A 21,606-nucleotide genomic window follows, 5' to 3' on the forward strand; every position below is an offset into this window, starting at 1 on the left:
CTGGTCTTGAGTTGCTGCACCCTGCTCTTACCACTGGGGAGACCACTCAGCCACGCTTCACCCCCTGTTTTCACACCCCGCTGGGAGCCACTGGTTTCGGATCAGCATCGTGTGGTGACAGTGTCTGCCCTACGCAAGTTGGATCAATGGTCACAGTTGGAAGCTCGCAGTTTGGTTTTGGCATGTGCAAGTTGATTAGGAGAGAGCTGCATAACCCAAGTTACAACTCAAGCCACACAACCCAAGGGGGGTCTGCACCTTAAGACCTCGTGGTCCTGAGGCCCAAACACAAGTAAGCAGCCTGCCATTCTGCATCGACATTATCTGCACATTATCTGCCTGGTACTGTGCTAATGCAGTGCTGCTATGTTACTGCTGCTTGTTAACCAGCTTTTGTTCTTCTGCTGTTGTTGCTGTCGCTTCCCAATACTGCTGCCTACCACCTCCCACCTGTTGTGACAAGACAATACCATTGTTTGGGACTGGGAGTGGGGGCAGTGAGATGTGTATGACACAAGGTGTCACTACCCTAGTAGGTAGATCCTGGTAACCACAGACGCAGCCTAACTAGGTTCTGGTTGTGGTCCCCATGAGCTCCCTCCCTACTGTGCCCCTTGCTCCAGGACCTGTTCAGTGGCAGTGTTTTGCAGTGGGACCATCTTTGTTTGCACTTTAGACCAAGCGCCTTTGCACTCCTGACTCTGCAAAGCTGTGAGACAATGTAGCTATTGATCAGCTAATGATCAGCAGCAAGAAGTCCAGTCAACAGTCCAGTTAACAGTCCAGCTGAGGACACAACAGAAGAGAAAGCTATTGCATATTTCCCAGAGTTGGAGACTTCGACAGCCGAACGTGAGTGAACGTAGTGAACTGGAGCTACCAGCCCCCAGAGCACTGGTCGGCGCTCAACTACTTGGAAGTTGCAATGAAAATTGGAAGTAGACATGCCAGGAGAAACCAGGCACTTGTGAGATGCTCTCTGAGGGTGTGTAATAAGCTAATTATGTCCTTGCCTAAAGGCAAGAGGCTGCCCCAAGGCAGCACATTATCCCATCGACTGATGCCCAATAAATTGACATTAAAGCTCCCGCAATGTCCTGTGCTACTCCTCAGTGTTAGAAATGGGGTCTTTGGTTGGCAGTCAGGTTATCCCCTGTCCAAGCAAGGGCCCTCACTCTAGTCAGGGTAAAGAAGAATCAACCTCAGTTAACACCCGCTCTCCTCCTTTGTAGCTTGGCACGAGCAGGCAGGCTTAACTTCAGTATCTGTACCAACACACACAGTAACTTAGTGACAACGCTAATGACATAACACAGGCTTAGAAAAATAGGAAATAATTATCTAAACAAAACAAGACCAAAATGACAAAAATCCATCATACACAAGTCAAGTTATTAGTTTTAAAAGCAAAAGAGTCTTCAATCCTTTTGTAAACAGTAAAAACACTGTTAGCGTTAAAAAGTACCTGGGTAGCGTCAAAATAACACGCACGGGCGAGTGTGCATTGAAAAAGGTTAGCGATGTGTCGATTTCTCACCCGCAAGTGAGACCGTGCATTGTTTCTCCTTCTCCGGTTGGGTTTCATGCAATGCTTTTCCTCTCCGCAGGAGAGCAATGCGTCGATCCGGGCAAGCACTCGGGTCCAGGCAGGCATTGCATTGTTTTTCCGCGCCCAGCAAGGTTTGCATTGAAAATCCTGCCACACGGTATCAGCAAAACCACGGCGTGTGGGTTGCGATGTTACCAGCCTCCGTTAGTGGTGTGGCACGTAATTTCTCCAGTCCCGTGCATCGATCTTCCAGCCGCGCTGCAGGCATTGCATCAATTTGAGCCATGGAGTTGGTGGCGCGTCATTTCTTCAGCAGCGTCTCAGTGGTTGCATTGGACATTTTCCCGTACGGCAGTCTGTGCATGGATTTTTAATCTTGGTCTGCCAGATCACCTGTCAAGGCCCCAGGAACTGGATAGGGCACCACTTGACAGGGCAGGAGTCTCAGCAGAGAATCCATGTGCTGGCAGGGGAATTCTTTGATGGCCCTGAGACTCCAACAACAGGAGGCAAGCTCAGGACAAGCCCTTGAAGATTTCTTCACAAGCAGGAATGCACAACAAAGTCCAGTCTTTGTCCCCTTTCACCAGGCATAAGCAGCAACTGCAGGACAGCTCCACAAAGCACATTCACAGGCAGGGCAGCACTTCTCCTCTGCTCTTCAGCTCTTCTCCAGGCAGAGGTTCCTCTTGATTTCCAGAAGTGATCTAAAGTCTGTGGTTTTGGGTGCCCTTCTTATACCCATTTTAGCCTTTGAAGTAGGCTTTCTTCAGAGGAAACTCTCTCTTGTTTGTGAAATCCTGCCTTGCCCAGGCCAGGCCCTAGACACACACCAGGGGGTTGTAGACTGCATTGTGTGAGGGCAGGCACAGCCCTTTCAGGTGTGAGTGACCATTGTTCCCCTCCCTCCTAGCACCACAGATGGTCCATCAGTACATGCAGGCTACACCCCAGCTCCATTTGTGTCACTGTCTAGAGAGAGGTGCAAACAGCCCAACTGTCAAAATGACCCAAGACTGGAAATCCACAAACAGGCCGAGCCACAGAATGGTTTAGGCAAGAAAATGCTCACTTTCTAAAAGTGGCATTTTTAAACACACAATCTTAAAATCAAATTGACTAAAATATGTATTTTTAAATTGTGAGCTGAGAGATCCCAAACTCCACATGTCTATCTGCTCCCAAAGGGAATCTACGCTTTAATCATATTTAAAGGCAGTCCCCGTGTGAACCTATGAGAGGGATAGGTCTTGCAACAGTGAAAACCGAATTTGGCAGTATTTCACTGTTAGGACATTTAAAACACATTAGTATATGTCCTACCTTAAACATACACTGCACCCTGCCCATGGGGCTACCTGGGGCCTACCTTATGGTTGTCTTAAATGTAAGAAAAGAGAAGGTTTAGGCCTGGCAAGTGGGTGCACTTGCCAAGTCAAATTGGCAGTTTAAACCTGCACACACAGACACTGCGGTGGCAGGTGTGAGCCATGTTTACAGAGCTACTATTGTGGGTGGCACAAGCAGTTCTGCAGGCCCACTAGTAGCATTTAATTTACAGCCCCTGAGCACCTCTACTTCACTTTACTAGGGACTTACCAGTAAATCAAATACACCAATCATGGAGATCCAATTACATACACATTTTATATAGGAGCACTTGCACTTTAGCACTGGTTAGCAGTTGTAAAGTGCCCAGAGTAACAAAAACAGCAAAAACAGCTTCCACCACACATCAACAACCTCAGAAACAGAGGCAAAAAGTTAGGGGAGACCACACGAAGGATGCCAAGCCTAACACTTAGCTTATAACAAGTTTTTTTCCAATGATCAGCAAGGTACCAGCCCTGAATGCTCACACTGTCATAGATAGCCAGAATCAGAGTAAGAACATGTATAGGAGCCGCAGACAAAGCTCACTGAAGACACTACAGCATAAGGTGTATGTTATGCCTGATGGTGGAGATGACGATGATGTGGTGATGTAGAGGAAGGTGCAGGGGGAGAAGAAAAGGAGAGTACCAATAACAGTGAAGGCAATGAGGATGGCAAAGCTGACCTGAGAGACATGGGGGCATATTTATACTCTGTTTTGCGCCGGAATTGCGTCGTTTTTTTTAACGCAAAGCTAACTCCATATTTATACTTTGGCGTTAGACCCGTCTAGCGCCAAAGATCTTGGAGTTTGCGTCATTTTTTTGCGTGGACACCTTGCATTAATGATATGCAAGGTAGGCGTTCCCGTCAAAAAAATGACTCCAAGGCATGTGCGCCTTATTTAAACTCCCGTGCAAAAATGGCGCACGGGAGTGGGCGGGTCAAAAAAAATGACGTCCAGCCGCTTTTGCGTCATTTCTTAACGCCTGGTCAGGGCAGGCGTTAAGGGACCTATGGGCTCGGAAGGAGCCCAGAGGTGTCCTCCCATGCCCCCAGGGACACTACCTGCCACCCTGGCCCACCCCAGGAGGACGCCCAAGGATGGAGGGACCCATCCCAGGGAATTTAAGGTAAGTTCAGGTAAGTATTTTTTTTTTAATTTTATTGTGGCATAGGGGGGCCTGATTTGTGCCCCCCTACATGCCACTATGCCCAATGACCATGCCCAGGGGACAGAAGTCCCCTGGGCATGGGCATTCGGAAAGGGGGCATGACTCCTGTCTTTGCTAAGACAGGAGTCATGTCAATGGAGGGTGGGAGTAAAAAAAAATGGCGCTAATCGGGTTGAGGCAGATTTTTTGCCTCAGACCGACTTGCCCCATTTTTTGACGCCCAAGCTCCATTTTCCCCTACACCGGCGCTGCCTGGTGTGGGTCATTTTTTTTTACGCACACCAGTCAGCTCCGCCGGCTAACGTCATTCCATAAATAAGGCGCCCGCATGGTGCTTTGGAATGGCGTTAGCCGGCGTTAACATTTTTGACGCACAACTGCGTTGGCGCAGTTGTGCGTCAAAAAGTATAAATATGGCCCATGGTGTGCAAGACAGTTTGGTATGATCATCCAGATCTTTTAAATCACCCATCGCTCATGTGGCTGAGATAGCAGAGCAAGGAACAGGAACAACTAAATCCTATGGTTGTGATTCAATGAGGATCAGTGTTGAGGGTGAACTCTTGGATACCCATCCTCTTAAGCGTGATGCCTTAGAGTGTAGAAGCTGCAAGTTTGTTGAAGTTCATACTGACCATTTGGGGGCGGACCCCGAGGAGTAGAGTCTCTAAGTACCAACCCACTAATCTTCCTGGCTTACACCTTACCTGGCTGACCTGCCAGACTGACCAGCTTTAGCTGCCGACGTGATTGATAATGAGGAAATGACTAACGCTGTAGCTAGTAGCATTAAAAATGATACAGCACCTAGAGAGGGGCTCAGAGGGTAAGGCGAGGGTCAGAGGAGCCTGATAAGTGCCTTGCAAAGAGTAGCAGGAACTCTAACGAGAGAACGCCACCAGATGACTTGATCTTCTTGAATATTCTGGACAATAGCCATTCAAACACTGCCAATGTTGGGAGCCTATCTTGAAAGGTAGAAGGTCTCCAAGAATTCATCATCTCAGAAGCGGTGAGTGCCCTGCATAGGGTATTGCCATCCAACCTCCTATTATTGGAGAAATATCTTGGTGGGTCGGATCACTTACCTTCCCTATAGACATCAATATTGCGTGCTGTAGTGTCATCTAAACAAAATGTGGATGCAGACACACTGACGATTGGGAGTGATGAAATTGAAGATCGAAAAATGAGTACACCATCCAGTAAAAAGTAACTTCAGTCAAGAACGTTAAACAAAATGAGGAAAACATAGCTTCGGTAGCAGTTGTATCAGTACCACCAGGGCCAACCAAAACTGAAGTGACAAAAGTGAACAAAAATTCGGCCCATGGCAAGAAGATGAGGGAGACACAAGATAGTGAAGCAGGTTCCAATGAACCTAGTAAAACATTATCACAAAAACCCACACTCACAAAGAAAAGAACGCTAAAAAAGAGACACTCCATCAGGAGGAAGGGCTTCAGAATGTAAAAGAGCCTAGTAGAGCAACACCATCTGTTGAAAATGCAGATGCTGGGCAGGATGAAGGCTTGGAAATTAGAACCCTTGGCGCCCTTGCCAACGCCTTAGGATTAAATTCTTTGGCACATAGTAGGAGAAGCCAGCAGTACAATAATGAATGCTGCAATGGATCAAAAAGTCTCCACTTGTACCCTGGAATTTATTGATCTCTTCTCTGATGCTGGGTGCAGCAGCTTCTTGAATAGATCAAGGCTCTTAACTCTCTTCTTTGTGGTCCCTGAGCTAAGGGTGGTGTCGTCCAGGACATAAGAGAGTACTGCTGATAAAACAACAGAGTGAAAATGGATTGAGCAGTGCCCTAATAACTAAATTTGAGTTTGCAAAGCCAAGCATGAGTGGGTTACTGCTAAGCTGCCTGGATGATTCCCATATATTGGAAGTTGATGTTTTACCATGACTCCTTTTATCACAAAAGGACAAAACCCTACGCTGGCAAAATAAGCCCTGTAAAGAGTCTTGATTTAAAATGTAGATTCTCTCACCAGGACCCCTAGAGGGAGCAACCAGCAGAGCAGCAAAAAGGTTACCTATTAAAACCTCTGTATTACTACAAAGGATCACCCTAGAGAAATCAAATGACCAAGCTGAAAAGGGAAGATGTCTCAGTCAGACTGCCAAAACTGGACATGGGTAGCGAGCGCACTAGCAATCATTGGCAGATGTATGACAAGAGGTGAATCAAATTGAACAGAGGAAAACCAACCAACCATTGCTGGAGATCCTTACAAGGCGGACTACTTGTGTATATTGTCCTGTAATTTAGCTGGACTGGCCAGTATACTAGAGGACGAAGATGTGCTACAATTTAAAAATCAGCACGCCATTGGTTGTTTTAAAAAAACCTGGGCTCTATCTGGTAGTACTGCCAGTGGCTTTTTTTCATCAGACCGCCTAAGCCACGGGCACCAGAAGACAGCCAGGGCTGGCAGTCTTCCAACCACCATATTACGAGTACTGAAGGATTTCCGCAACAATTTGGGCGGAAATCCTCCAGTAGGCGGCTGGTAGTCGGAGGCGCAGAGGCAGTTCCACCACCAACCCCCCGAAAGGACTCCACCAGCTGTATTACAACCAGTAATACAGCACGGCGGTGTCCTGATGGCAGGGCCAGAGGACCTCCTCGCCGGACAAGGTAAGTTGATCGTCCGAAATGGTAGGGGGGTGGGAAGGTGGGGTGTTTTGAGTGTGCGTGTGTGAGTGGGTGTTGTCTACGTGTGTGAATGTAAGTGTGTATTCATGTGTGTATGGGAGTTTGAATGCATGTTTGAATGTGTCTGTGCATGCGTGTGTTTATGCATGTGTGTATGGGTGTTAGAATGCATGTATGATTGTTGAAGTGAGTGCGTGTTGGAATGTTTGGGGGAATGTGTGTTGGAGTGATTGTGTGAATGCGTGTATGGATGTGTGTATGTCAGTGTTGCTATGAGAGGGGGTTCTGTATAGAAGGAGTGGTAGAGGGAGGGGGCTCTGGTATGGAAGTGGGGCTGGAGGGGTGTTGGGATTGCAGGAGGGTAGGGGAGTCATCTGCCGGTGACAGGAAATAAATTTCCTGTCACCAGTAGCCTTTCCGCTAGGGTTTTTGGGCCGGTGCTACCTCCACGGACACCCTGGTGGAAAGCCAACTCTTAATACCGCCGGCGGTCTTCATTGGACTGCCAGGTCAGAGATGCTAGTCTCTGGCCTGGCTGTCCAACCGCCCTGGCGGTACAGGTAGGGATGTGGTGGGTTGGCAGAGGTCACCCCGCCACACTCATATTGTGGCGGTCTTCACTGCCGGCCCGTCGGTGGTGAGACCACCGCCATGGCCCTTGTGGTCTTTGGACCGTCAGGGTCATAAGGAAGGCCTATGTGTTAAAGTTAGATCTGTATAATATTTTAAATACGCTATGTACACTAAGGGGAACCACAACGTTGCGATCTCTCTCGCTAATAACAGGAAGATTATAAGATGGGATGTGAGGAAATATCAGACTGATAGACGACTCCTGGAGGCCACAATGGCAAAATATGGCCTTATTATACTGAATACTTTTACTGGGAACAGCAATACCATATTGACAGCATTTTGTTCCATGTTGAAAGAGTTTGAGCTGCTGTGGTCAAAACCGGTAGAGGCTCAGACAGCTCACCAAAATAGAAGTAATTGAACCAGTAATAGGTATAGCTGGTATGATGCCGAATACTACTCTATGAAAAGAACAGCTTTGCAAACTTTGATCCTACAGCATTGCAACTCACAGAGTGAAGCACACTTCCAATTATTCAAGCAGGAATATAAAGCGCTCTTGAGCACCAAGAAACTGGCATTCCAAAACAGTTTGTCGGTGGAGCTAGGAGAGTGCCCTTCTATGAAAAATACAAACAGTTTCTGGGAGGTTGTTTCTCATGTAGAGAAGGTGGGGGGGACTTGTTAGACTGTCTGATTGGTCCAGATGTGTGGATCAACCATTTCAGTGTTTTGTATTAGGCAGATATCCTTGTCATCCCCACTCTTAATTCATTTAGTGGGGCTATAAATATGGGAAACCCTGTATTGAATATCCTGGTGCCTGAAATGAAAAAGGCTATAAAAAGCATGAAAAAGCATAAGGCACCAAGTCTAGACCTAGTGCCTGCCAGTGTCTATCAAGATGATCTTAAAATATATGGGCCAGAATTCTCACCATAGTCATCAACCTGACAACACCAATTAATTGCATTCTACCATCATGGTGTTCAGCTGTTATAGTGACCATGTTTAAGAGAGGTGATTGTGATAATCTGTCTAATTACCACCCAAATTCTCTTTTAGACAGGGCATAGAAAATACTTGGGATGGTTGCCTCAAATTGATTGCAAGCCTGTCTAGATAGTCAGAATATATTAACAGAAGCTCAAGGCGGGTTTAGAGCACAGGTTGGGACTATCAACCAGGCAATACTTCTGTACATGACTCTCTTAAAAGTACACAATTAAGAGGAAATCTCCACTGCATCTAACCTTCATCGACCTTAAGGAAACCTTCAATCTTGTAGATTGAGAGAAACTATGGGGATCTTTTATAGAGCTAAGGGCTGACACCACATAATAGTGTCACTCCACAACGATAATACAACTATGGCCAGGTGTGGGAGAGTGCACTGAAACTTCCCTGTAGAAAAGCGGGATTGCCCATGGTGTGTGTTAGCCCTTTGCTCTTCAATCTATACCTGAACAATGTAGTAGAATATCTGCTCAAAGACCACTTTGATGTCCCCATTATAGCAAGGATAAAGGTCTTGATACTGCAATGCTGTCTTATTGGCACAGGCCCAAAATGCAACCAACAGTCTACTACTGAGGTTTGTGGACTATTTCAAAAGGAGGTATTTGACTATTGACTGCAGCAAGACAAAGAGAATGGTGCTGAGACCATCCCCCAGTCTCAAGAGGAAGAAGAAGATACTCTGAGAGTCGATAGAGACTGTCAAGCAATTCGATAACCTGTGGGTACAGTTTACGGAGGGCCTGATATTGAACTGTCACATGCATAAGGCAACTACAATCTTAAGTTAGACCTCTAGGACCGTTTTAAAAGTTTGGCACACGGCAGGTGCCAAAGTATCAGCACCATTCTCCAAATCTATGAACAGAAGACGGTAGCAGCAGCATTGTATGGGTGCAAGCTCAGGGTATGGGAATTTAAACACGCTGCAAGTGGCTGAGAATAGTTTTCTCAGATCCTTACTAAAACTGGGCCCTGTCATCCCCCTGTTGTCATTTTACATGAAGCTTAGGCACACAATAGCAGAAATTGCAGCTCTAAAACCAGTTCTATACAGGATCAGTGCTGCCTTGAACCCTAAAACAGCAGTCTATGTAAAATCTTTGGAAGATGCCAATCACGTATGTGCCCACAGCAAAAATACTTGGTTGTCCCACGTAAACTGCATATTAGTTGAAATTTTAGCTGGTGTCACTTTATATTAGTTGAAATTTTAGCTGGTGTCTCTTTGGACTGACCAAGAAGCATAAGTTGGTACATAGTAAAAATCATCAAGGAGCGCTATTTTGAGTCTAGACAAGAGAGGAAATTTATCCTTTTTAGACCTAGGAGTTTACTAGGGTACTATTTTAGTAATAATTATGGCCCCCGTCAACATGTCATACATGGATTCAATTTACTATAAAAAAGCACCCTTTACAACAAATTTAGGTTGGGTACATAGCTGGCATGAAAATATCTGGTTAAGAATTCAAGACTTCCCAAAAAGCAAAGAATGTCGTGATTGCAGTTTTGGGGGGGAACAACACTTTATTGTACTTTTTGCTGTTTTGCACTAATTACGTAGTAGCACGTAAAAGGTGGTAATAAGCTTTATTTTGGTTAAAATAAACAGCATAAAAGCACAAATTCAATTATACAATAAATATTAAGTTAAGACAATACAAAGGATACAATAAAATGGCAGTGGATAAGGAAATGTTTCTTCACCCTAATAAAATCAACTGCCTAAATAAATAGTACTTAAAACTCTTTTTAGTAAAGTGCTAAAAATTAAAGTAACAGTAGTCTCCAAACACACCTCTAGGGTGGTACAACCCTTACCCTTCTCAGCCTAAGCAAAGTATCAAATTAGCAATGCAGCCACAGTAAATACAGCTAAGATTCAGCGCTGATTTCTTGCTTCCTGCGGGTAATTCAAGCTCCATGCAAAAATTTGGCAAGCCCAATAACGAGTACCCCAGACGTATTAGCTTTTAGCAGCTTAGGGGCTGGGCCAAGGGTTGTTACACCCAGGAGCTTACAAATTGGAACAACCCATTTCCTCCATGGAACCCTGTATGCCACAAAAAAACAAAGTGCAAAAGAGTCTCTGGGTTGTGCCACAAATTGGGCAGATAATACTTGAGACATTAGTGCCCCTCCATCTAGCCACAAACTCCAGCGTAGGAAGGGTCTCATATCTGAACTTGAAATATAACTGTCTCAGAATAGAGCCTTGGATGGCAGCGAAAGCTGGCTAAAACAATGGTATGATCTTATGATCAAAGAATTGGACAGGTAGGTTCCCCCTACTCTTGATAACCTTGTCCCAGACAAAGTCCCAGCAGCAATCCTTAATTAGCTGCCTCAAGACAGCAGATGAGTTTTTCGGGCTAACCCACAGATCTTCTAATGCAAGTGATTAAAAAAAATTCTTAATGTAGGAAAGCCATGCAATCCTTGGATGACTGGCAATACTCAGGACCTCTCGGAGAGGGTATTTCTAAGGTTCATTCTCTGGCGTAGTACACAACCTATGCCAAAAAAGCAGGGGTCTCCTCTGTGCTGTTAAGGACATCGGGAGCAGACCCAAATCAGACAGCAAAGAAAGAGTTGGAGTACTGAATGGGAGGTTGGTCAAATACTTGACAAACTTACTCTCCACCACATTAAGCTGGTCAATGGCCAAGTGCCCCCAAAGTTCAGCCCCATACATAGCCAAACATTTTGCTTTGACTCTATACACCTCTAACGCAGGCAGTAAGCCAGACAACTTTATTTTCTTTGCCATCTTCAGAACTGCCCCGCCTCCTGTTATAATTTCAGCACACCTCTCACTATTTCAGCCTTCTAGTGGAAAGAATTACTCCCTAGTACACAAATTAGGCTGTACTGATTTGTAGGTGTTAAACACTGTATATTTGGTCTTGTTTGTATTGAACTCTAGACCGCGGTCATCGCAGAAAGATAAAACACGGTCCAAAATAGCTTGCAAGCCTCTAGGAGTTTTTGATATATGGAGAATATCATCCGCAAATAGCAATGTTGGAACTTTCAACCCAGCAATCCTGGGAGCATCATTATTTGGAAAGTTAAGAATGTCGGCAAGGTCGTTAATAAAGAGGGAGAAAAGGGTCGGCCAAAACACAGCCCTGTCGTACTCCCCTCTCAATAACAAAATTGTCTGTTCGCTCCTCACTCCTCCGAAATCCCACTCGGGCTTGGCTATTCTCGTGCAGTCTTATCAAGACATCCAAAATGGATGGTGGTACTCCCATATTCTCCAGAGCTTTGCAAAGGTTAGGTCTAGGTACTGAATCGAAAGCTGACTTAAGGTCAACTAAGATGACATAAAGATGACCTTTCTCTAAAAGAACCACTTTCCAATAGATTAATATAAACCAAATATCTGGTCAAGGGTGCTTAATTTTGGTCGAGAGCCTGCCTGTGGGTCTGATAGTATGCTATTTTGCTGCACCCAGTCAGTAGATTTCCCCAGGACCTGGCGGCAAAAAGCCTTCTGCAGCCCATCTAATAAACTGATAGGCTTGTAATTCCCAGGTGGCTTGTCCCACTTTTTAGGAATTATGAGATGAATTCTGTCAGATCAATTTTTATCATTTTGTTTTAGAACAGATGATGAATGCATTTTTTATTAAATCGTCTCATATTTATTGGCATCTTGGCATTGTATGAGGGGACTGCTAACTGCCCAATAAATCTGACTAAGCTCCATTAGGAATCTATACAGTTATGGATACCATACCCAGTATGTACCCAGACAGGATCTTTATTAATAGTTGTGCACTTCTGGGCACTACTTTTCGTAACCTGCAATCCAACATGATTAGTAGGAGACTGTTGTTTTATGGGGTCATTATGTAACCAGGGGTATGCCGACAAGCTATTGGTAAGCAGAAGGATGGTGTGGATAACATGGTGCCTATGCTTTTTGTTTCCATTCTTTACTGTACATGCACTTACAATTTAGAGGACATTAACCTGCAGTTGGGGGCTTATGGGCTTTGCTGCTTTTATTGCCTGTTATTGTTTCTGCAGACTAATATGACTAATGAGTGACTGATTTATGTGATTTTATGTATTTATTGATTTATGGCTATTTATTATTATATAATATTTTTTATTACTGTATGGCAGAATGCTGACACAAGAACCAATAGATTTGAATTTGAATTTGAAAGAAGAATGCAAATAACAAAAAGAAAACAAAAAGATAAAAGGAAGCAGGGTGGAGGAAGGAAACATATGCTGTCACCCTTTCAAAAATCTCATAGCAATGGGGCACTTAAACAAAGAGGGCTGAATCGGCAACTGCAAAAAGGCTGAGAGGTCCAAAAAGCACCCTTTAACTGTGCCCAGAGCAAGGCGTAGCTGGCCTATAAAGCAAGCAACAAAACATTGGATATCTTAGCCTGATGGGAGTCTGTTGAGTACCACATCAACTCACAAATTTATCCCAACAAAAAGGTTTTTACAGTTTTTGTCGAGGACCATTTGCCCCCCCAAGATAATATCACCCATCTAGGTAAAAGTGTTCAGATATCAGCGCCCAATCTTCAAGCATTAAGATAGAGATTGCAAAGGCCTGGTGCAGAACCCTAGCTTGCTGTCACAACAGCAGATCTTCCCAGAGGGGCAGCCTGATCAGATGATAGATGTTCATGCCCAGGGGGTCCGCACACCATGCTGTCTGTGCCCAACCCAGAGTCACTAGGATGACTTGGGCTCAGCTGGCTCAATCTTCTTAGGATTCCAGGGTGGGATTGGTGTCGGCGGAAAGGCATGAAGGAGTCCCAAGTTACCCTTGCGGTGGAATGCGTCTCCGATCGAAAGAGACACCTTGGAAACTCCAATGTACAGAAGTGATGACCTTACGCATTCTCAGAGGTTGTGTACAGATCGATCCTAAATGTTCCCCATTTATGGAAGAGACCATGCACCACCTCCTGGTGTGAATGCCAGTCTTGATCTGCCAGGCGTCGACAGTTGACCTTGTCCGCTCTGGCATTTAACAATCCTGCAGGTGGTTCACCACCAGAAAGATTCCTTGGTGGACCAGCCATTTCCGGAGGCCCAAGACCATCCACACAGGATCTGTGACCCCCAACCTACCATGTTTGTTGTAGTACTATGCAGAGGTGGTGTTGTCCATGAGCACCTGTACCAGCCTCCTTCTGATGGATAAAAGGAGAGCTTTTAATGCCACGTGGATTGTTCTAGAAGGTTCATATGGAACCTAGACTCCACCAGAGACCGGAGGCCTCTTGTGTCCACCTTTCCTTGATTGCCGCCCCAACCCAGCAGCGATGCAGCAGTCACCACTGTCAGCTATGGGTGGGGAAGGAAGAGGGATCTGCTGCTCACTTAACTGTCCTCCTGTTACCACCGATGCAGGGCATTGCAGTCTCCTTCAAAATCCGAACATGGTTGGAGAGGTCTCTTTGATGTTGGACCAACTGAGACTTTAGTTACCACTGCACAGGCTTCATATGCCAATTGTTATACTCAGCCAGTAGGATGCAAGAGGCCATCAGTCCTAGCAGCCTCAAAGTCAATCTAATTGAAATCCAGGACCACAGCTGACTCTGGATCATTGCATGAATGTCCTGGAGGAAAAGCATGAAACCAAACCATGTCCAGAATGGGTCCAGTGAATGGTACCATGTGAGAAGGAGTCAGGTGTGACTTTAGGCAGGTTGATAGTGATAGTGAACTCCACAAATGGCAGGAGGTTCTCTGTTGTTTGTAGTTAGTTGATAAGTGCATGAAATGTGCCTGGGATGTGCCAGTTGAATGACATCCCTGACCTCCAAAGATGTGCTGCTACCATATCATCACTTTTGTGAACACCTAAGTGCCACTGGTGAGATCAAAGGGGAATGCACCAAACAGTATATGGGTATATGGAAATAGGTGTCCTGCAGGCCCAATGCCACCATCCAGTCTCCAGTGTCAGGAGCAGACAAGACCTGGGCCAGTGTGAGCATTTTGAATTTTTCCTTCCAGAGGAAGGCATTGAGAAGGCACAAATCTAAAATAGGCCACAGAAGCAGTCCTTCTTGGGCACCAGAAAGAAACAGGAATATCAATCACATCCTACTTATGGCGTGGCCACCCACCCAATAGCCCCTTTGACCAAAAGCTCCTACTTCCTGCTGCAAAACAGCGGTTTGGAAAAGAGGGGTAGGGCATATAGGGTTGTCATACTAATTCCCCTTGAGATAAGGTTGGCCAATCAGAGGATGCAGTGTGTGCTGTTATCTAGAGGCAGATTTAACAAAGGATTAAAGGCTCAAAGGCGACCAGGTGTGACGTTGGTCAAGGTTGAAATAATGCCACATTGACATCAGAGAGACAATTGGGGCCTCGTCTTTGAGGGTCGAAGGAGTTGGCATTGGCCTCGATGTTCATGGATTGACACGCAGGAGGTGGAGCCTAGAGTGGGGCCAGAGACGATCCATAATGGGTTCAGAGGGTCTAGCTGGTGCTGAAGTTGAACCCGCTGGTGGTAAACGAGGTGGAGAACCTCTTGGGTTTGTGGGACCCGCAGGCATACTAGAGGGAGTCATCAAGAATGCAAAGAGGAACTGTGAGGAACTCCTTGACCGCTTAGGAATGGTGGATGGCCACAGAAACTCATGCTGTGCCAGAACAAGTTGCAGGATCAGCCTGAAGTTCAATGACTATGGCAGTGAGAACTAGATGTATGGTGCCACCACTGCACCTTCTCAGGGTAAATTAAGTGGCAGGAACAAACAAAAACCCCCTTAGATTGTTTGTGGTATTTTTCTTCAACTTACCCGAGGATTTGAACTGTGAAGAAGACTGACCCATAGAATGACTCTGGTGTCTCTGGGACCAGGACCAAACTTTCAACTTGGATCAGTCTCGTCTTGGAGTCTTCTGGGTCCTGGTGCTGCAGAGTTTCACTTTGCTGTCTCGTATAGCCTTCAGGTACATCGACAAAGTTACAGCAGGCCTTAGAGTCATAGCTGGACCCCAGGCTTCACAGTCAAATTAGGTGAGCATCCGTCAAAAACATTTGTTTGTGACAGCCCTTCAATCACTTAAAAACTTTAATTTTGGGGAGGTGGGATGTCTCTTGTACACTGAGAAACAATATTTAAAATGAAGGAAGGGTCTCAAAGTAATGAGAGGTAGATCCAGATCAACATCTACATAGGATCCACACCTCATTTCCAGAGCTGAACAGCATTGATGCAGAGCCGCACAGTACCACCAACCGGATCATAGAGGTACTGCTGAAAAGTTTACAAATTCAGTATGATGCCCAAGGAATATTCGAAAGGTGAGGCGTATGTAGCTAGAAATCTCTATCTGATCCTTATGTTTGTATGAGAATATCATTAGATAAATATTATGAAGTCCTCAGTGATATAATAGAAGAGGCAAAATATTGGCCCAACGCTTGGTATCTTGACACATCCATGATCCTAAGGACAATGCAAGCTTTGCCCCATTATCATTTTTCTTCTGCCTAAGGGAAGGACTCATAACAGCCTTCATCAAACTCTGGAATTATGTAAATGATAGACGTGAGACATTCCTACTACTTTATCTTGATTTAAGGTGGCCTTAAACCACAACATGCTCTGTAGAATCATCAGTTGTTCTATTTGATATATTGACCCTCTTTGTCCCGCACGGAAAGAGAACTGAAGACTGTTTCATTACCTTAACACAACCACCCCCCAGCACACACACACCCGTAACAAACACCTAAACAAGGAAACACACATACACACAGTGACAAACACCACTCATTTAGGAACAAACAATCCTTCCTTGCCTGTGGAAGACACATACAAAGTAAGTCATAATAATAATCTTTATTTGTGTGATTAATTAAAAACATTGCAATAAAAATTAAATATACATTTTTATAAGGCAGCCCTAAAGTATAATCCCTTATACGGATAATTCTAATAAAATCTGGTTTTATCAGCCTCATACTTCTTCAGGTAAAGTTCTAGATGCCTCTGAAGCAGATATCCAATGTTGGGCTATAATGTACTTTCCATTGTATGATTAACAGATAGGTGGGCATGCAATCAGCATCTGATAATATGAGATCAAATTCTAGGTGTCTATGATGACCTCCGAGGACAGACTAATATGGTGCTTTTCAAAGTTTGTTCAAGTTTAATAAAATAAGTCACTAGCAGGAGTTTGTAGAGTACTTTGATACAGGCAAGCTTGGTGTTGATTGCTCTAGAATTACCCTTGTTAAGTATCCCCTTGTTCTTGCAATGCTGTGTGGTAGAGAGAACCCTCCTGCAGAGTTGTTAGTGTTTTTAGATTCCTGTTACTCCAAGTATGCCTATTAAATGGAAGCAAGCCTCTTATGTGGTGTGATTAGCAGCAGATGATGTGCTTAATGACTGTGTTCTCTGTTTAAAGAAGATTAGAAATCGCACAAGTAGGGAGCCTAGTTAAATGTCATCATCGGCAAAACATGCTTTCTCTGCCTGTCTGCATGTTCTTATTTCTTTTGATTTGAAAAGTGGCTTTAGCAGCAGTTTCCGTTCTTGTCTGAGCTCTCCGCATATACATATTAGATGTATTGCATCCTCTTTTGCTGCCCTGCACAGTTGACAGGTAGTGAGTGCTTCAGTTCACTTCCATGGAGGTAAATGTGGCAGAGAGGGGAGGCTGCCAAGCGGAGATCAAAGATATATTTCCTTGAGTTTTGTTGTGAATGCTACACCTAAGTATTATTGTGGTGGCCCTCTGTGGTAGCTCTGCAGTATGAGCCATCTGTGGGTCCTTCTAGTAAGTTCTGCTTTATCTTCCAGCAACGAGATCCTTTTGACGTTTTTGGTTATGAGCTTTTTGAAGCTATTTCATGTTCCAAGGGTTTCCCAGAAACCATTAAGTCCCAATAGCTCTATTGACTCATGTAGGTATCTATTTTCTGCACCTGTCTTTAGTCAGTAATTCTTTCTGAAGGTGAGCATTTAGAGACCTTGGCTCAGTGCTCTTGATCTTATACCAGCTTTTAACATAGGTGCCCCTGCACATGATTTGTTGTGACTGTAGACTAAATTCAAATCTTAATTGTGCTGCAGAAGTGTAATTTGGTAGGGTGAAGATCATCCTCAGGGCCTTCGATATTATGCCGTTCAGGGTGCTGGCGTCCCTACCTGCATACATTCAATCCTATAGGTGGAAGACGGGATAAGTCTTACTTGTATTACCCAAATGATTGGGGTGAGGCTTAGTCTGGTAGTTTTGTTCCGGAGGTTTTTTAGAGCTACTACCATAGCCAATCCTTTTTTTTAATGAGTCTTTATGGGCTGTGAAAGTACCTTTGTTGTCTGCTATGACCCCCAGATATTTGTATTCATTAGCTGTTTCCATCCTTTGGCCTCCCTGGTACCAGCAGTGCTTCTGGTTTGCCTTACTTTGATTCAGTTGCATGACTTATGTTTTATCCATGTTTATCCTCAGCTAGTTTTTTCCAGAGTAGTCATAGGCTGTATCCAGCAGATGCTGAAGACCAACCATAATTCCGCTAATTAGCACAATGTCATCTGCGTATAGTAAATTTGAGAGGCTAATACTGCCCAGGCTAGGTGCATAGGAGTTACATTTGTCTAGTTCAGCTGATAAATCTGCCATTAAGAAACTAAACAGGATCGGGGCTAGTACACAGCCTTGTTTCAGCCTGCTAGTGGTTAGGATCTTTTTTGTCAGGTAATGCCCAGCCCCTAGCTTCACTTGAACCCAGGTGTCTGTATGCATCAGGGTTAACTTCTTCTAGAGTCCTGACGGGATGTCTATTTTTGCAAGTTTGTGCCATAATATCTCCTGTCCATATGATCGAATGCTGAGGCATAATTGATAAAGCAGTGGTAAAGAGGAAGGTTGGCAGCCTTAGGGGTGGCAATCAGCAGGGAGAGGCTTAGTACGTTTGTAGTAGTCCCCATGTTCTTGCCGAATCCGGTTTGGTTGAGTTGGATTATTGTGTTTTCTGTTGCCCTGTCTTTTAGTCCCTCTGAGATGATCCCAGCATAGTATTTAGCATTGCTGTCCATTAAGGTGACCAACCTGTCGTTTTTTTAATCACGCTTGCCTCCTTTCTTAAAGATTTTGGAGATGATTGACCCCCCCTCCAAGATGCTGGATGTATTCCTCTTTGGAGGACTTCCTCAAATACCGTTTTCAGTGCTCCCACCTAGGATTCTGGGTCTAGTTTGAGTAGGGCCAGAGAAATCTCATGGTGCCCCGGTGCTCCATCTCTCTTCCCCTTTACTATCCTACTCTTGATTTGATCTGTAGAGATTGTAATTGTCTTAGTGCAGTTTAGAACTCTTGTAGCTCCTTTGTCCATGCAATCTAGTTCCAATCTTCCGTGCTTGTAGCCAGAAGAGGCTGCCTTCCAATGGGGAATAATGAATTTAACCCTTGACTCTTCTGTCACATGGGAGCTTACTCCATGAACTGCGGGATAAGTATATTGTTTATTCTTTTACAGAATCCTGTGCTGTTGTTACTGTTTATATCAAGGAGTAGTTTGGCCCAGGACGTCTCTTCAGCTTCCCTCATTACTTGTCATGTTATTCTTTCTTCTTGCTTACGTTTAGTTCCCTCTGTCTCTTTAGAATGTCACTATTTGGGCCAGATAGTCGAACCCTCCTTAGGGCTTTGTTTATTGCTTTTGTAAGATCTTGAATTTGTCTGTTGTGCACAATTAGTGAACAGGAATTGGATGTAGTTTTTACTACAACAGCTTCTTGTTGTATGTTCTTCCTCTTGAGGGTATTCAATTTCTTTTAATTGATGAATTAATTTTCCCTCAATAATCTTATGAAGTTTTTCTAGCTGATTCTTACTTTTAACCCGCTTGTATGTTGTTCCTCCCAGAGCTGTTTTGCCACAACCAATAGTCGATCTGGATGTCGAGTTTTACACTTCACTCTTTTGTTGTTTACAGAGTAGGTGGAGCTAGAGTCTATCACTGGGCAGTGTAAGACGATTCCTTGTATTATCATTGTAGTTTCTTGTGGAAGATGGTTGCTAAGGTCATTTGTCCCAAACACAAAATCTACAATGTTGCAGACCAGGGGAAAAGTTGCAAATGTGTAATCTATTGTAGAGCTGACTGATGTGTTATGATAGAAGGCTGCTAGGGTGCAGAGGTTTAGATGTTTGAGGTCTCTATGCAGATTTTGTACTAGCTTTGTTGGTTTCGCCCATTTTCCACTTTCCTGATGTGGGATGTTCCATATAGAGAATTGCTCGTCCAGGAAAGAATCATACTCTGTTGGGCCCAGCAGGTGCATGTTAAAGTCTCCTGAAGGGATGAAGTTTTCATAGCCTCCTCTGTTAGTAGCCTTCTTAATTCCTCCCCCAGCAGTTTTACTCCGTTAATCTTGTCTCACGGGTGCAGGTACACGTTTATGAGCACCTGTTGTAGATTGTTATTGTCACCTCTTATATCCAATCTAAGTGCTAATATTGCATTTGTTGAGGTTGTCTTTGTTCCCAGTACTTTGGTTGCATAGATGCTTTTTGTTTAGGTATATATGGCCAGGCCATCTTTTGAGTGTCCAAATTTGGCTCTTTTTACCACTGGACGGTGGTACATTGTGAAACCTATTAAATGAGATGGTTGTTCTAGCCAGGTTTCTTGAAGTAGTATGAGATCGAAATTTTGAAAGTACTGAAGCAATTGAGTGTCTCTTGCTTTGTTGCCATAGCCTTTAACATTCCAGGAGCATAGCCATAGCGTGGTGCTCTTCACTTGCGAGGCTTCTCTTTTGAGTCAGGCATTATTGTCGCCAAAATTTTAAGTGCATACTATCCAGCCCCAATCAACATGTGTTGAGGTTCACTTCCTGTTTTTGGTCACCATAGAACTTTTACAGGCCTCTTTAGATCTCGGAGTTGTGCTGCGAGCCCCTCCGCAAACCAATTGCATCCTCTCTGTAGTGCACCTCTGACTAGTATTTGTCTGCTGTCTACAGTTTAACAGCAAGGTTGCTGGATAACCTGCTTTTTGGACGGACATCACTTTAATCCCCCAGACATTTAATTGTTCTTGCTTGTCCATGAAACTCTGTACAAATAATGATGATGCCCAGGTTGTCATTGTCATCTCATACTGTGATAGATGCCTTTACACTTTGAATTTAGGGCCAGATGTAGCAAAGGGTTTTTCCCATTCTGTGTCAATGGGAAAATGTGTTCGTACATATGGCCCTTAATCACCTCAGACAGAGGATCTAAAATCTGTAAGCCTACTGATTGATGTTAACAGTCACATAATATTATCTCTGTTGAGGATGTCCCCCTGTCCTCTGGACTCATATTCCGGAATGAAAAGAATGACTCTGGATTCTGGCCGCAAATTGCCAACAGTGTTGTCTTTGCATGTCTGCTCCTCTTCTTCCTGCGTAATTGAAACCCATCTGGGCCCAGATTCAGAGGATTCTTTCGAGTTTGAGTTAGTCCTCGGGTTGCTTCAGTGTGGCTACTGGTACCCCCTTTGTACTATTTGTTCTTTGGTTGTTTTGACTGTTCTCACCTGTAGGAGGCTGGACTGGCTTGTAGTGAGTACCAAGGGGTACTTGCACCTTGCACCAGGCCCAGTTATCCCTTATTAGTGTATAGGGTGTCTAGCAGCTTAGGCTGATAGATAATGGTAGCTTAGCAGAGCAGCTTAGGCTGAACTAGGAGACGTGTGAAGCTACTACAGTACCACTTAGTGTCATATGCACAATATCATAAGAAAACACAATACACAGTTATACTAAAAATAAAGGTACTTTATTTTTATGACAATATGCCAAAGTATCTTAGAGTGTACCCTCAGTGAGAGGATAGGAAATAAACACAAGATATATATACACAATAGCAAAAATATGCAGTATAGTCTTAGAAAACAGTGCAAACAATGTATAGTTACAATAGGATGCAATGGGGAAACATACTCCAAAAGTGGAATGCGAACCACGAATGGACCCCAAACCTATGTGACCTTGTAGAGGGTCGCTGGGACTATTAGAAAATAGTGAGAGTTAGAAAAATAACCCTCCCCAAGACCCTGAAAAGTGAGTGCAAAGTGCACTAAAGTTCCCCTAAGGACAAAGAAGTCGTGTTAGAGGAATAATGCAGGAAAGACACAAACCAACAATGCAACACCTGTGGATTTCCAATCTAGGGTACCTGTGGAACAAGGGGACCAAGTCCAAAAGTCACAAGCAAGTCGGAGA

Source organism: Pleurodeles waltl, chromosome 11, assembly GCF_031143425.1.
Source record: "Pleurodeles waltl isolate 20211129_DDA chromosome 11, aPleWal1.hap1.20221129, whole genome shotgun sequence".
Lineage (NCBI taxonomy): Eukaryota > Metazoa > Chordata > Amphibia > Caudata > Salamandridae > Pleurodeles > Pleurodeles waltl.